Source organism: Gobius niger (genome assembly GCF_951799975.1).
Source record: "Gobius niger genome assembly, chromosome: 18".
NCBI lineage: Eukaryota > Metazoa > Chordata > Actinopteri > Gobiiformes > Gobiidae > Gobius > Gobius niger.
In genome coordinates, this window is record NC_136869.1 from 13,189,703 (window position 1) to 13,203,546 (window position 13,844).

A 13,844-nucleotide genomic window follows, 5' to 3' on the forward strand; every position below is an offset into this window, starting at 1 on the left:
TACAATGGTTTGTTTACCTGCGGCCGGCATTACTACACGTGGAATTCACAAAGGAGCTTTCTACAAATCAGATATGGCAACGTTTGGAGGACTACCCGATTTTGAAGAGGTTTTTAATGCAGGCTACGAGTTCCCATAGACATGTGCTAGCCTAGTGCTAGCCGAACACCACTAAACTCTTCAAATATTAGGACTGCATGAATTAAAAAATAATAATAATAAGCTCCAGAAATCAACAGCACTCTGGATAACTAGGAAATGAGGCCCTGTGTCAAAAATCCTGAAATATCCCTTTAGCAATAATTTGGCATTATATTGTGCAGCCCTGCTCCAAACAGAATCCTTAACAAAATCTCAGCTAATCATTTTTGCATTGGCCCATTAACTTATCTATTTCTGACAATGTCAAAATCTGTCTGCTCAAGTCAACAAACATAACACCCAGAACTTCAATAAGAAGCGCAGTAATTAAGCTGCGTTTTTTTTTTTAAGGCAAAGTTGGTTCTTTAATGTTGTTTATATCATAATTATGATTTACAGGGAGTAATCTGTCTGCATACCTGGAAGTGAAGTATTTGTCTGGGAACTTCACATTCTTTTTCACAAAAATAAGCAAAGATTGTGTTTGTCTTGTTGTTTACCCACTGTGTTCAAAAGAGAAGCTGAAAGTGCTCTGAAGCTCAATACCACCCTCATAATGTCACGCTGTGTGTTTTAAGAAGTGTCCTACTGCTCTGAGATCACTCTGTCCTCGTTTCTCAGCAATTAACAAGAGCGCAGTCTTCACTCTTTATTCATATATATTTCACAAGACGTTTGATGTATTATTCCTTCAATAAAGCAGAGACAGACTTGCATGGATCCAGTCCCAGTAGCATCTGTCAATCACTTGAAACATTTGAACAATGGCAATAGATAATAAAACAAATCTTGTAAATGATGAAAATATAGCCTAAAATATTCAGTGTTCAGTGTGTGTAGTAAGTTGTGTAAAGTAAATACTAAAGAGGTCCTGGTAAGTCTGATTGACAGGCCAAGAATTGTGCTGCGGTGCAGAGTGTTTCCTTGTGGTAGAGAAATAACTTTATGTATAAATACTGCACATTTCATTATGCCTTTGCTGTTTCACGTTTGAAGTGTCTTTATGCCAATCATTGTCCGTCTCTGTGAAAAGTAGATTACTATATTCATGAAAAAAGTACATGTACTGCGACCAATATAACTCCAATCTCTTCAAGTTGTGGTCTCAAAATAAGCTTCCAAACTTGGCATCATCAGTCGCTGGTTTAAACTTTTGATTCTGGCCAATCCAGGCATGGGAACACTGCCCTAAAATTATATTGGAATTACTGTCATCTAGACACCACAATTTGGCCTTAGCCAGTGTTGTTTGTGTAAGCGCTCAGTTGTGTTGGAGTTATCCATGGCATAAAAGCTTTTCAAGTCTGCACAACCCTGGACAGAGGACTACTTCAAAATCTTATCTGCCTTTGTCAATCTTGCTCAAATACTTACACTGTTGTTTCTGCTTGTGTCAGTATCGCATCACACCAACAGGCTTTTGAAAAGTTCCCAAACAAAACCAAGGCCCCTGACGTAACATGAATTATCACTGATTAAGTTGTAAGTGATATTTTTTGTGTCAAATCGTTTCATTCTATGTTAACTGTTTCAAACTCTCTTTTTTGGTAGCCCCCTGCAGATTTTAATGGGAACTTATTGAATTAAAATCTTTGAAGTTTTTCATGAGCAATTCGATTTTCGGGGCAGGGGTTTGGTGGAAGGAAGTGAGATGTAAAAACTGTGTGAAAATGTTTTCTATTTGATTCATTATTACACAGTACATGCTTTTGCTTTGCATTTTAATCTATGGCATAATTTTTCTTTCATTTGTTAATATCAGCAGACCTTTTCAAAATATTAAACTTGCTGTATAGTACAACAAATGATACATGTATTGATATACAGGTTTAGGACTGGCTGAAGTAAATTAGCATGGCTTTACTTACTTCGTCGCATTGCTGAGTGATTCTGAAATATCCAGGATACTCTCTGCCTGATGTCACAGAATTATCTCTTGCGTATGCGCTACAATTCCCTTTGCCACAAGGTTAAATGCCCTCCTACTCAAGCTGCACTCTCTCTCTCTCCTATAGTGTAATTGGATCTAGCTGAGCTAACATGAAGTGCTAAACGAGTTAGCAGCTATTAGACGCAAGGAATACTTGAATGAGGGTGGAGGAGTGTGTTTGTGTGTATGTGTGTGGAAGCCTGAGCTGTCAGCACATTGTTCAATATGTCCACACTGTGTCTCTGACTGCGGTTGTTTTGTTTAGATGACTGTGTAGTTAGAAATTTAGTAGGTGCCGTTAAAGCTAACGTGAGCATGGCCTTACAAAGTAGAAAACTCAATGGTAGCTAATGGATGGGAATAAAGAAGTATTGAAAGGGAGATTAGGCAGAGGGGGGTGGGGGGGTGGGGGGGGGGGGATGGAAATGGAGGCAAATGAGCTGTGTGGAATATCAGGCGGGATGGGGAGAAGGATGGGAGATTAAAGGAGTTAGCTGTGGGAATAATGTAGCGTCTGGGACAGAGGTCAAGATAAGAAGATGTTAAAAGAGGAGAAGTGAAAGAAAAGCCTATATGGTAACTCTGAAATATCTCCCTTTTAAGGCTACTCCAGTACAAGAATCAAGGTGGCTCACCCAACTTAAACCCCATCTTGTTTGAAGATGTAGTGAAAGTACCGTTTATGTATGATCTATTTTTTCCCCCCTGAAACTGAACTTGCTGTATTTGTTATATAGTGGAACATAGAGTCAGCCGGTTCTGCCGGAGCACATACTGTCGCTGTGTCCTAAGACATTAAACAGTCGACATAAACATGGCTGCTAATCCGCGCCATCAGCCCCTCCAACCACCAAGCACTCACGTCAAATCACCCAAGACACCTGGTGTTCCCTCTTGATCTCCAATACATGAGGTCTGACAAAACCAGCATACAGAAGATCATCCAGTTTAAGAAAATGATCAAACTGTTGACTATTACTACCACTGAGGGGAAAGGGTATAAACCATATTAAATGTTGACTTATACATTACTGAATGCTATGTTTTGGGCATTATTATAAGGTTTAAACATTTACTATAAGGATGTAAATCTTGTTGAATTAGCAATACTGAACAAAAAGTTGTCTAAACAAGGATGCACGTTATGTTCCCCGATATTAAAGCAATATACTTTCAGAGCTAGTACAATTGGACCTGATAAGGAGAGACCCATGGCGCAAAAAAACAAATAAAACGAGATTGGACGAGTACTAAAAAAACATTTGTATAGGGAATAGGAAGCATCCATTACAGAGCAGGACTAAGAAGGAACAAGCCGCTGAGGTATGCAAAACATATGGAGCTTTGTGAGGCAGGACACAGGGAAATACAGGAGTGAACAGGAGCAAAGGGAGAGAGGGAGTTAGGGAGCGAGGGCTGAGGGAACAACTATTATTGTTTCAAAGCTTCGGCTGAGTCGGGAGAACGTTGGGAAAGAAACAGCGTGTGAAAGCGGGAGTTAGCGGCAACAGTTCACACAAATGAGGATTGGCAGCTTGTAAGTTAAAAAAAAGAAGTTGAGATTGCAAAACAAGGCGGCAGTATTGCTTCAAGTGTGGGGGTGTCTCATCAAACAATCAGCATAAAATATGGTTCCCAGCACTTTATAATGAGACTGAATCAAACTTTGTCTTTATTATGTCACTGCTTATACATCTTTTAAAATCTATTTATACAGAGCAGTTATTACACTTTAAACTATTAATCTAAAACTAATCTTGGGTATCAGCTTTTCTCATCTGGACTCGCCGCACTAAATCATCTGCTTTCTAGTGTGGTGGAGTATGCATTTTGATATGATAATGTTTTAAGTAAAATTCCTTTCTTGACTCCACTTTCTCAATTTCAACCAGGATTGACTTTATTATGGGCTTTAGTAAATTACTGGTAATATTACAGTAGGTGTTGTTCTTTGACCGCAGTTAGGGGTTCCCTGCCCAAGTACAGAACTGCAGAATTCAATAGTGTTAGAGGAGTTCAATCTGCTAATTATGATGAACGTATTTCCACCTTCACTGCACTCCTGAACCTTTATGACACTGAGATATGTAAATGTAAAGCTAATATGTTTGCCGACTGGACAAAAGCAAATAGCATGTAGCCTTTCATATTTGCACATGTCAAAAAAGCAGGACATTAACTCATGTGTACATTACCTTGAGATGATTTTATTCGGCGTGGCAGGTCATTGTCGTGTGTGTTGTCTCTATTTATAGAATTCTGCTGTGGTCAGGGGTGACTCTTGTGTGAATTGCTTTATATATGTTGGATGTGTGCACGGGCGGCGTGGCCAGCATTGATACGAGATAAAGAGAGCTAATGCCTTGTCACACAGAGGACAATGGCATGTCATTTTGCTAGCGTTAAATAAACACGGAGCGTGAATGCGATTACTCGCTGATTGCTCTTGTCAGTCGGACACATGCGTCTGTAGATCTGTGTGCGGGCGCGTGTGACAGAGAAGAAGAAACCATATGTCGTCTGTTCCTCTGTGTATGGTTTATGTGTGACACGGGCACAGGACGCCTGCTTAACATGGAAATAAAAAGTGTTGGACGCGGGACCTTGGAATTGTATTCAGTAAGGAGATTCAGCGTTCCTTCAAATTGAGGTTAGACAAATCCACAACGGTTGTATTTGCTTTTCAATACCGCGCCCAGGGAGTATTATGCAGTAAACCGAAAACACATTATGTTTCCTCAATGTTTAAAGTAGAGTGTCTCTCAGCTCAGTTCAGCTGTGGCCACTGAATAGGTCCCATATCTTGAATTTTATAGTGAGTTGGCTTCTGTGCCTTATACAGTGCTGTGTCCTTAACTTCCAGCAGTCTTCGAGCAAATATCACATTTCTTGAAAATACCATATTTCAGCCTATTAAGGTGCACTGCCTTTTTTATATACAGTAATTGTAACAATCCGAAAGTGTCACGAAGACATTTTGTTCCAATGCAGCAAGTGTAGTATATAGTATTTCAGCACCAAGGACAGCGACTTAAAGTCCAATAAAGCTCCATTATTTTAGCACCATGGAGAGCTACTCAGTAACAGGTGTTGCAAGAACAATCAAAAATGTGTTCTTCTATAATTACACCGAAAAGATCACAAATTATACAGAGATAAATCATATATTTGTATTTATTTAGTATCAAATTATGCCAAAAACTGAACTTATTTACATTATTTACTATTTGTTTTTGACTGTCTTAGCTAAACATTTGTAAAACTCAGTCAGATGGAGGACATTTGTGTTTTTGCAATATATTGTGTCTTCTTGTGGTTATGCAGAATGACTATGGTATTTTTTGAAATAGGTGTATGATAAGTTTAAAAAACGGTTGGCAGCTGAAAAGGTTAAATCCGCGTGACCCAGAGAGCAGCTCTGGAGTGACACTTGGCCGAGCGCCTCAGTGGAGTGGCACAGAGAGTGACAGGTTTAACGGAAAAGAAAGGAAGGGAAAAGTAAGATACAGATAGTGCAGAGAGGACACACTCTATTGGCTCTCAGCATGGCCCAGGGGTAATTTCCTCTCCACATGAGAAATGCATGCTGGGATATGGAATCACCTCGAAGGGGGGGTAATGATGCATTGCCAGAACCTTGGCCCTGAGGCACAGCTGTGTGTGTACGTGTGCAGCTTGCGTGTGCGCGCACACACTTGTGTCCTGGCCATCATCTGGTTAAATTGCCCATTGTAGTTATTTTCCTTTTCTGAGGTGGCCTATCTGTGTGACCTTGAATGGTAACGCAGCGTAGCTTCTTTGTTTTTTGCAGCGTGATCTTCTCTTTGTCTTTGAAGTCTGTAGACAGAAAAGTGCAGACAATTGGGGGCAAGACTGCAGTTTTCCTGTGGCTCAATAGTATTTATTATAACCACTTTATTTACAGAGATCGGCTGCTAAACAGTCAGGACTGCGGGGAAGCCCCTGCCTGTTTTATTGTATGTATAATACAGTATGCTGCTCATTGTGTGGAGCAGTTATGATCTTCTAACTTGATCTATCTAGCTTTGATCTAGTCACTGCAATATTGTTTGAATGGTCATTACTGCCACACTTTGATCATCGTCCGTCAAACTGTGTGCTCACTCATAGACAATACACATAATCTGTTCAGAAAATATATGTTTTTTATCCTCTTCACACTCAACAGAAGTGTAGCTATAGATACTTTCCATCTTTCCTCCTCCCACCGACTCACTCTGCCACTCTGTCTTCTGACACCGGCTGCATTTGGGAGGGATTATGTGAAAATGTCACAGCAGCAGAATTACTGTATATCTCCTCTGCGTCCTACGCGTCACTTCACCCAACTTCACCATTCTGCTAAGTCAGACTTGAAGCAACACAGCCTTGGTTCATATCAGTTCTCTCCTCCACAGAGCGCAAAAACTATGGACTTTAACCATTACCTTTTTACGACCTCACATTTTGTATTCTGGTAAGAAGTTGAACTCTCCCCTTCTGTCCCTCTGCTGCCCCCATATTGATTTAATGTTGTTTTTGCATCAAAAGTTTGAGAGTGATGCCGTTTTGACTCTCAGATACTAAAAAACTGTCAACAGTGTATGGTCATGGTGTTTTTAAGTGAAATATACTATATTTATTATGTCTTAATAAAAATCACTCGAATGACAAACCTGACATCTTGTACAAGCAGAGCTGCTCTTTCAGTGAGAGATGGAGAAAGGTTCAGTCTCATCACTGGAGTGCTGGGGCACTTTATATTTGTAAAATGACCTTTGTCTGCAGGCTTTTGATGGTTTTCCAGATACCTTCAAACCTTGAAGGGGCTAGATGCAAGTTAGCCATTATATACTCACTATTACCACCTCAGGTCATCCGTGTAACTGCACCTTCTATATTAAGCGTGTGCATGACGGCACTTCGGACCCGAAGTGACAACTTGTGTGACAGTGCAGGATTTTAGAGGCAGTTGTGGTGAAGAGGCCTGGGGTCATTCTACATGTTAGGACATGGCTGGAACATGTAGGGGAGGAAAATACATGATTTTAACATTTGTCTGTTGTTCCTATGCTGTCTTCTGTAAACTCCATAATATTTTACATTTGTAGAGAAAAAGGCTTTATAATTAGATGCACATTGATTGATTTTTCCACAGATGCCTGCTTTTACAAGATACTAATTCACAAAACTAATCTTAAAAATCAGTTTTAATGGTCTTAATTGAATAGATACCAACTTAGTACTCTACTAAATGAGAGCTCAAGGGGGCTTTATATGTTTAGTTTATTAATTCCATGATTTGCAAAATACCACAATCCATTGTTTTAGTTTTTGAAAAATTTAAATCATCCAAAAGTTTCAGTTTTGTGCCCAGAAGAGTTCATGTGTGACAAGATCCAGAACTAATTTATGAATATTTGCTCCGCCAATTGCCCTGATCGAGACCTTGTGTAACACTCCAGTTAATTTGCTAAAGAAGCTGTGTTTTGAATGAAAGTGGGAAGATTACCTTTGTGTACACTGAAGAAATAACCATTTGATCTGGCCTCTCATTCTGGTGCCCACCTCAGCAGTTTAGGCAATTATATTCATATTACTGCCCCCAACAAGCCATCAGCCTAAAGTGTTTTCAGCATTGCCAGGTCAAGTGTGGAATGGGGTGAATGTTCAACGATTGAGCCTGTGTCAACAAAAATTAGTTACGTACTAAATAGAAATTCATCTTCTTTTGCTTGGTCTCTTTGGGAGTAGCAAAAGACTAAAGTGGCTGTGTGTTTGATTGAGAGCACTCTGGACAATAGCTTTTTGGTCACAGGCCCTGACACTGACAGAGATACACTCACAACTCTGCACTCTTTATTTTCATTCATTATGTGCAATTTAGTGTGACCAATTCACCTAGCACGTCCATGCTGCGCTCGCTGTTAGAAAGTGACCCAGCAGAGACTCAAAAAGAACACTTTTAGCGTTATTATAGTTGGCCCTCTAGGGAATTGAACCTTTAAGGCCCGATCTTGTGTTTCTATACGCAGACTATAGACTAGACTTTTGTGTCGATGACGGTGGGGTGGGGGCGCTATGTGAACTCTTGAGCTTCATACCTTGGGCAGTAAGTGGGCTGGTCAGGGGCTGGATGGACACCCATGGAGCTGTTATGCTTTTTCCCCTGCAGACCGCACCAGGCTGGGACATTTTCTGCTACTGCGGGTGGCGGTGAGTGTAGGGAGGCACACATGATTTTATTATTATTTTTTTTACTATTTTTCAAAGAATATGAAAGATAGCACCAGTTTTTTTTTTTTTTTTTCACTCATAGTTAGGGGTGGTGTGGAGCCATTTATGGTGAAACAACTGAGTTTGCTATTTTTAAATCATAATGAAAAAAGAAAGTACCAAAATGATCCTGATCAAAAGTTTACATACCCCAGTTTTTAATGCTGTGTTTAGCCCCCTTTAACATCAATGACAGCTTGGAGTCTTTTGTGGTAGTTGTGGATGAGGTTCTTTATTTTTCTTTCTGATGGTAAAGCGGCCCATTCCTCTTGGCAAAAAAGCCTCCAGTTCCTATAAATTCCCGGGCTGTCTTGCATGAACTGCACATTGGAGCTTTCCCCACAGTGGTTCAATGATATTGAGGTCAGGAGAATGAGATGGACACTACCAGGACTTTCACTTTATTCTGCTTAAGCCGGTGGCATCAGTGAGCCACCTCCATATTTCACAGTAGGTACGGTGCACTTTTTTAACAAGGCCTATGATGAAACCTTTGAGCACAACTGTACAGTATATGGACATGGACAGTATTCATTAAACCCACAGTGGTAGAAATAGTTTGTAGTTTTGTAGTTTTGCCTAATAAGATGTGCGAGGCTGCGTGCGATGTTAATGTTAAGAAGACGAGAGCGAAGGGAAAGCAGCAAAGCGCTCGTTGTGGTCAGTGCTGTTTCATGAAGGCATTGCACACTGTTACTATGCAAGATACCAACTTAGTTTTGATCAATGCTGTTGTGCCAGGTGGAAGGGCCCTCAGTCTTTCTGTTCAGATTCAGAGATATTCTCGATTCCTAGTTCTGGATAGCTGTAATTGAAGTGAGCTAACTAACTGTGTGTGGGAACTGGTTAATTAACTTACTTAATTGGACAGGTAGTGCTAACATACAACCTCATTTTCTCTTGCTTACTGCACATCGAGATCTGAACATCTTTTTTCCAGCTCTGACAGAATTTAGCTACATAAACAGAAGAATGCTTTCTGTAAATTTCCTCTTGGGACAATAGCTCTAAGATTCTATTCTCCCTTGGACTTTACAGTCTTGCATGAACTCAGCACTATTGACTTTGCCTTTAATTAACACCCTCCAAAGGCATTAGCGTCTCAGAGTTGTACATCTTGCAGCCCTTGCTATCTTTGCGCAGAACTCAGTCTTCCAGCAGGCTGCAGATGCTAAGGCCGCTGAATGGTGTATCCTGTTTGCCAGAAAAGGGATCCTGACCTTTAAGCTTAGTTGCTTGCTGGGAATCAGGCAATGAATACTTTTTTTATCGGACCCAGCGGGACTTTAGTTCTTTCAGTAATGACCAGAGTGTGCAAAACAACTTAAAACTTGCTTGGGCAAAGATTTATGACAACAATAAAAGGAACAATGAAAGCAATCTAGAGCAAAGGGGTATTTGTTGGTTTACGTAATGACTTGAAAATGGTGGCCTCCTAATAAATAATTGCACCCATTTTAATTGTTGCTTTGCGCTGCCGTGTCATTGTGGAGCAGCTGCAGAGGCACCTGCACACTACAGTCATCTCAAAAAACATCCCAGCGGAAGTACTCCTGCTAAAATAAAACACTTTCAGCACTTGCCCACACAGACTCAACGCACACAAGCTCCCACTATTGAAGTTGTTGTTCTGAGCTCCTTTTTTGCCATACTTTGTAGATTAGAGAAGTGTGTGTTTGCAAATATAGCAAAATCAGCAGGGGGCTGCAGCTGGTTGACAACATGAAATGTTGTTTTTCATTCAGAAGGAAATGCCTCAGCCGGGAATGGTATGACAATCATTAACATACAATCACACATTTCAATGCAGGTCAGTTATATGAAGTGTCTTGCTCAAAGACACACCACTAATATATGGTAATGAGCTGGCCTTGATTGTCTTTGTAGCACTGTCAGTTGATCTTTAAATAGTAATATATTTCCTTCTTAGCATTGTTTGCAGAAGTAAAGTTTCTCCCATGAGTTAGCATCAAGAAATGGGTTTCTACTGTGCTAATGAAAGGCTCATTGAGGAATATCACTGTTTTAAAGGTCATTTGAGCAGCATTCTGTGGTTATGCTGACGCCACTTGGACGGGTCATCTTTTTTTTTTGCCTGCATTGGATCAGCTGCATTATCTGAAGGTACCTGCAATTTAACATCCTTCCCTGATGAACATGGCACATCTAGTGCTCGTCATAGAGTGGAAGCTTTGCTCCTTCCTGCCCACTTCCTGCATTGACCTTTTGCTGGTATTCAATGGGCCTGCTGAACGTACAGCTGCTAAGTGCACTAAATAGAACTGGGGGATGTGTGGAACAGTGCTTTCCAAAGGTATTACGGACGACTGGTGTTAACGCAGCATTTCTACCTCATTCAGCGGTGACATGACTCTGATGGCTGAATTTATTCCCTGTATTGAAGATCACTGCTATCCGAAATGGCAAAACAGCTGCTTTTACATCTTATTTATTTTCTTCCAAGGAAATGCTTACATTTTTTCATCCAATACAATTTTTCTATGTGTCATGATGAAATAGCTCTTAGATGCTTCCCAGGAGGGCAGAGTTAATTTATATCCTCTATACTTTTGCCCCTTGAAGTGACTGACTTCACAATGAGCTAGACTGCATCGGCATTTATTACGATTTTGAAGACCATTCTTAACAGCACATACTCTACCATTGCTTGTCACCCGTCGCATATAGTAAAGCAGGCTGCCTTCTCTTTTTAATCCCGCCTTGCATCTCCCTGTTATTGCTTCCTCAATCTTACTGTCGCCATCCATATATATCTGTCCCTTTCTCATTTGCGGTTGCAGACGACAAAGTGGATCTAAAGGCTAGACTCATTACGCCCAGGATTGTCTGGTCTTTGCATGTTTGTTTTTGCGTGTTTTTGTCTAGCTGTCTAGCTTTTGCTTCATAATATCAATAAAAGCTGTGCCAGGTGCTGAATTTAGAGTGTGGTGGGAGTAAATTGGTAATTTCAATGCAATGACGGCGGGAAGAGGGATTGCGGAAGGCAGAAAACTCCAAAGCGAGGCGTGTAAAGTGCAGGCCACTTGGACAAGGTCAACCGAGTTATCTTACCCTTTGCAGTCAAGGTGTGTGTACATTAAGTCACTGGCTCTGGGCATTGGCATACGCAGCAGCAGACAGCAAGTGCAATGGTGCGTGATGGAGTTTGTTTTCCCCGGTGCACAGTTTGTATGTTCTGTGTGCGTCTATGAATCACTCCACTGATTCACTTGACTCCGTGTTTCATTTGTCAGCGCCAAAGCTGCTTGGCTTTAACAGATGAAGTCCTCATGGTAGCACTGCATATGAGTGTGTGGTTTTGTTCGGGCTTCTCTTCAGTTTGGGTACAAAAAGGGTTTTCTTAAATTATTCATCAATTAGTTCAATTAGTTTGGGCAACTTTGCATTTACAACAACTGTTTTCTGGTGCATGATGCTCAAACATGCTAGCTGGAAGGGCCCCTTTTCTAGCTAGAGGTCGACCAATATGGGTTTTGCTTTTGTAAGGTCTATGCCGATTTTAGGGAATTTTTATTGACCGATGCCGATATACATCCAATATTTCCAAATGCTTGTCTATAAACCGGTGTATGATCCTTCTAAACTCTAAAATATGCAAGTGTTTATCTGTGATAGCAGGGGGCGCTTTATTAAGGGCATAGGGCTGATTTAATCAGGACATTCATGTTTAGAAGGTACTTTAGAGGGAGCTAAAAAGCAGCAAATTCCAATACAAAAAAAAACAGTAAGTCTTCATCTTTTATGGTTCCAAAATTCTAATCAAAAGTCTGCAACATAAAATTTATAAAATATGATCTGAGCTGTACAAACTTTTGACTGATTTTCCTTGCGATGTTTCTCGGTTCCCCTCAGGCTGATCTTGTAAAATACCCAATATAGACTTCTAACCAAGAGTTTCATTACCACTAAAAAATGTAGTATGGATAAAATCTTTTTAGACTTGAAAACACAGTGAATGCACTATAGCACAGGTGTCAAACACAAGGGAGTTTGACAAGGGCCCCCTGACTTGTAGAGCATAAATTGTACGTCAAAAAAAGTAAAGTAAGTCTCTAGCGCTTTCCTGTGTGGAATTATGACTTTTTAAGGAAATAACCAGAATGCTCATTCCAGCCACTGGTGGGAAACTAATTCCACACATGTTCAGCAGAGGGCACTGATAAGAGATTCGGATATAAACAGCACATTGTAGCCTTGTGGTAAATGGTTAGTCTGCCCCAGGGCGGATGTGGCTACAATAGTAGCTTGCCACCACCCAGTGTGGAGGGAACGTGTAAGCCGTTACTATTATTCAAAATAGTCCTTTCGGGCTTTTGACCAAATCAGCACTATTTTAAAATCACTGCTTATTATTGTTAACTTATTGGAAAAAAATTCTCAATAGTATCTTCTTCTTTACATTATATGTGGCCTGCGACCCGCCGAGGGAGCTGAATTTCGGCCCACACTCCAAATGAGTTCGACACCCCTGCACTGTAGCATCAGAATAACTGGTGTAAATGCTAACTTCAGTATTTTAGACTGGTTGGATTTAGTATTTAGTAGAATTCAGTGCAGCATAACGACTCTGGCTTTATGAATCCAACACAAAAGGTTTGTTTTTCCAACCGCAGTAGCCTCCTGTCAGGTTTTATTGTGCTGAAGATGCCACTGAGCTGTCAAACCTGCATTGCCCATGAGAGAGGTAATCATTTCGCTGCAATTCCATCAAGAGTGTTACTTAAGTGCCAACAATTATTTTTGCAAGGATGGCTGAACATGCGGAAAATAGAAGTTTTCTCTGAGAATTAAACCTCTTCAAGTGTTAAGTCATCTGTGTCATTGAAATGCTGCACAGTGAATCTTCTGAAGTAAATAAACGTTAAACCAAGGAAGAAAGAAACAGAGAATGAAAGATTGTAGTGGTTACATTAGTCCCCCAGGAGCTGTAGTCTCGAGTATGTGTTATGAAATTTTATTGCAATATGGGTGAGTAAGTCCATTTCTATAGGGGATCTCCATGGTTGGAGCTGCATGTAATGTCCGCTTTGCACCGTTTCTTTGTAGCCTCATTTAATTTGAAGAGCACGACCAGCTTTAGCCTTGTCTAATCCTCTCTTTAAATATGTATTTGGGTGTTGTATGTTCATTATAAAGCAAGAGTATAATTGTAAACCACACTCTACCACAACAGTTTAATGTAAATACATGTATACCGTTTTTATTGCTTCCTTATACATTTGCGCACTCGGACAGAACTGCATTTCTGTCCCATCCTCCTTCAAAACATCCATTACTGCTTGCTGTTGAGTGTCAATCACAAATACAAACCCCGCCCTTTTCTCTTCCTACTCTTGGTTCCTCCCCACTGTCGGTGCCTGGTCTCTGCAGAGTACTCCGTGTGCTGGGAGATCAGAGAGTCTTCAAACTTTGCCTACTTTTTTTACCTTATCCATTTATCTCTGCCACCGTCACATCTTGTTCTCATCACCTTATT

The 13,844-nt window shown here is 40.5% G+C and overlaps 1 protein-coding gene across 4 annotated transcripts in view; it reads left to right on the forward strand.

Moving 5' to 3' along the window:
* The window catches only part of ctnnd2a (catenin (cadherin-associated protein), delta 2a), a 223,842-nt gene that overhangs the window by 122,973 nt on the left and 87,025 nt on the right, over positions 1-13,844 (forward strand). The window lies entirely within an intron of this gene.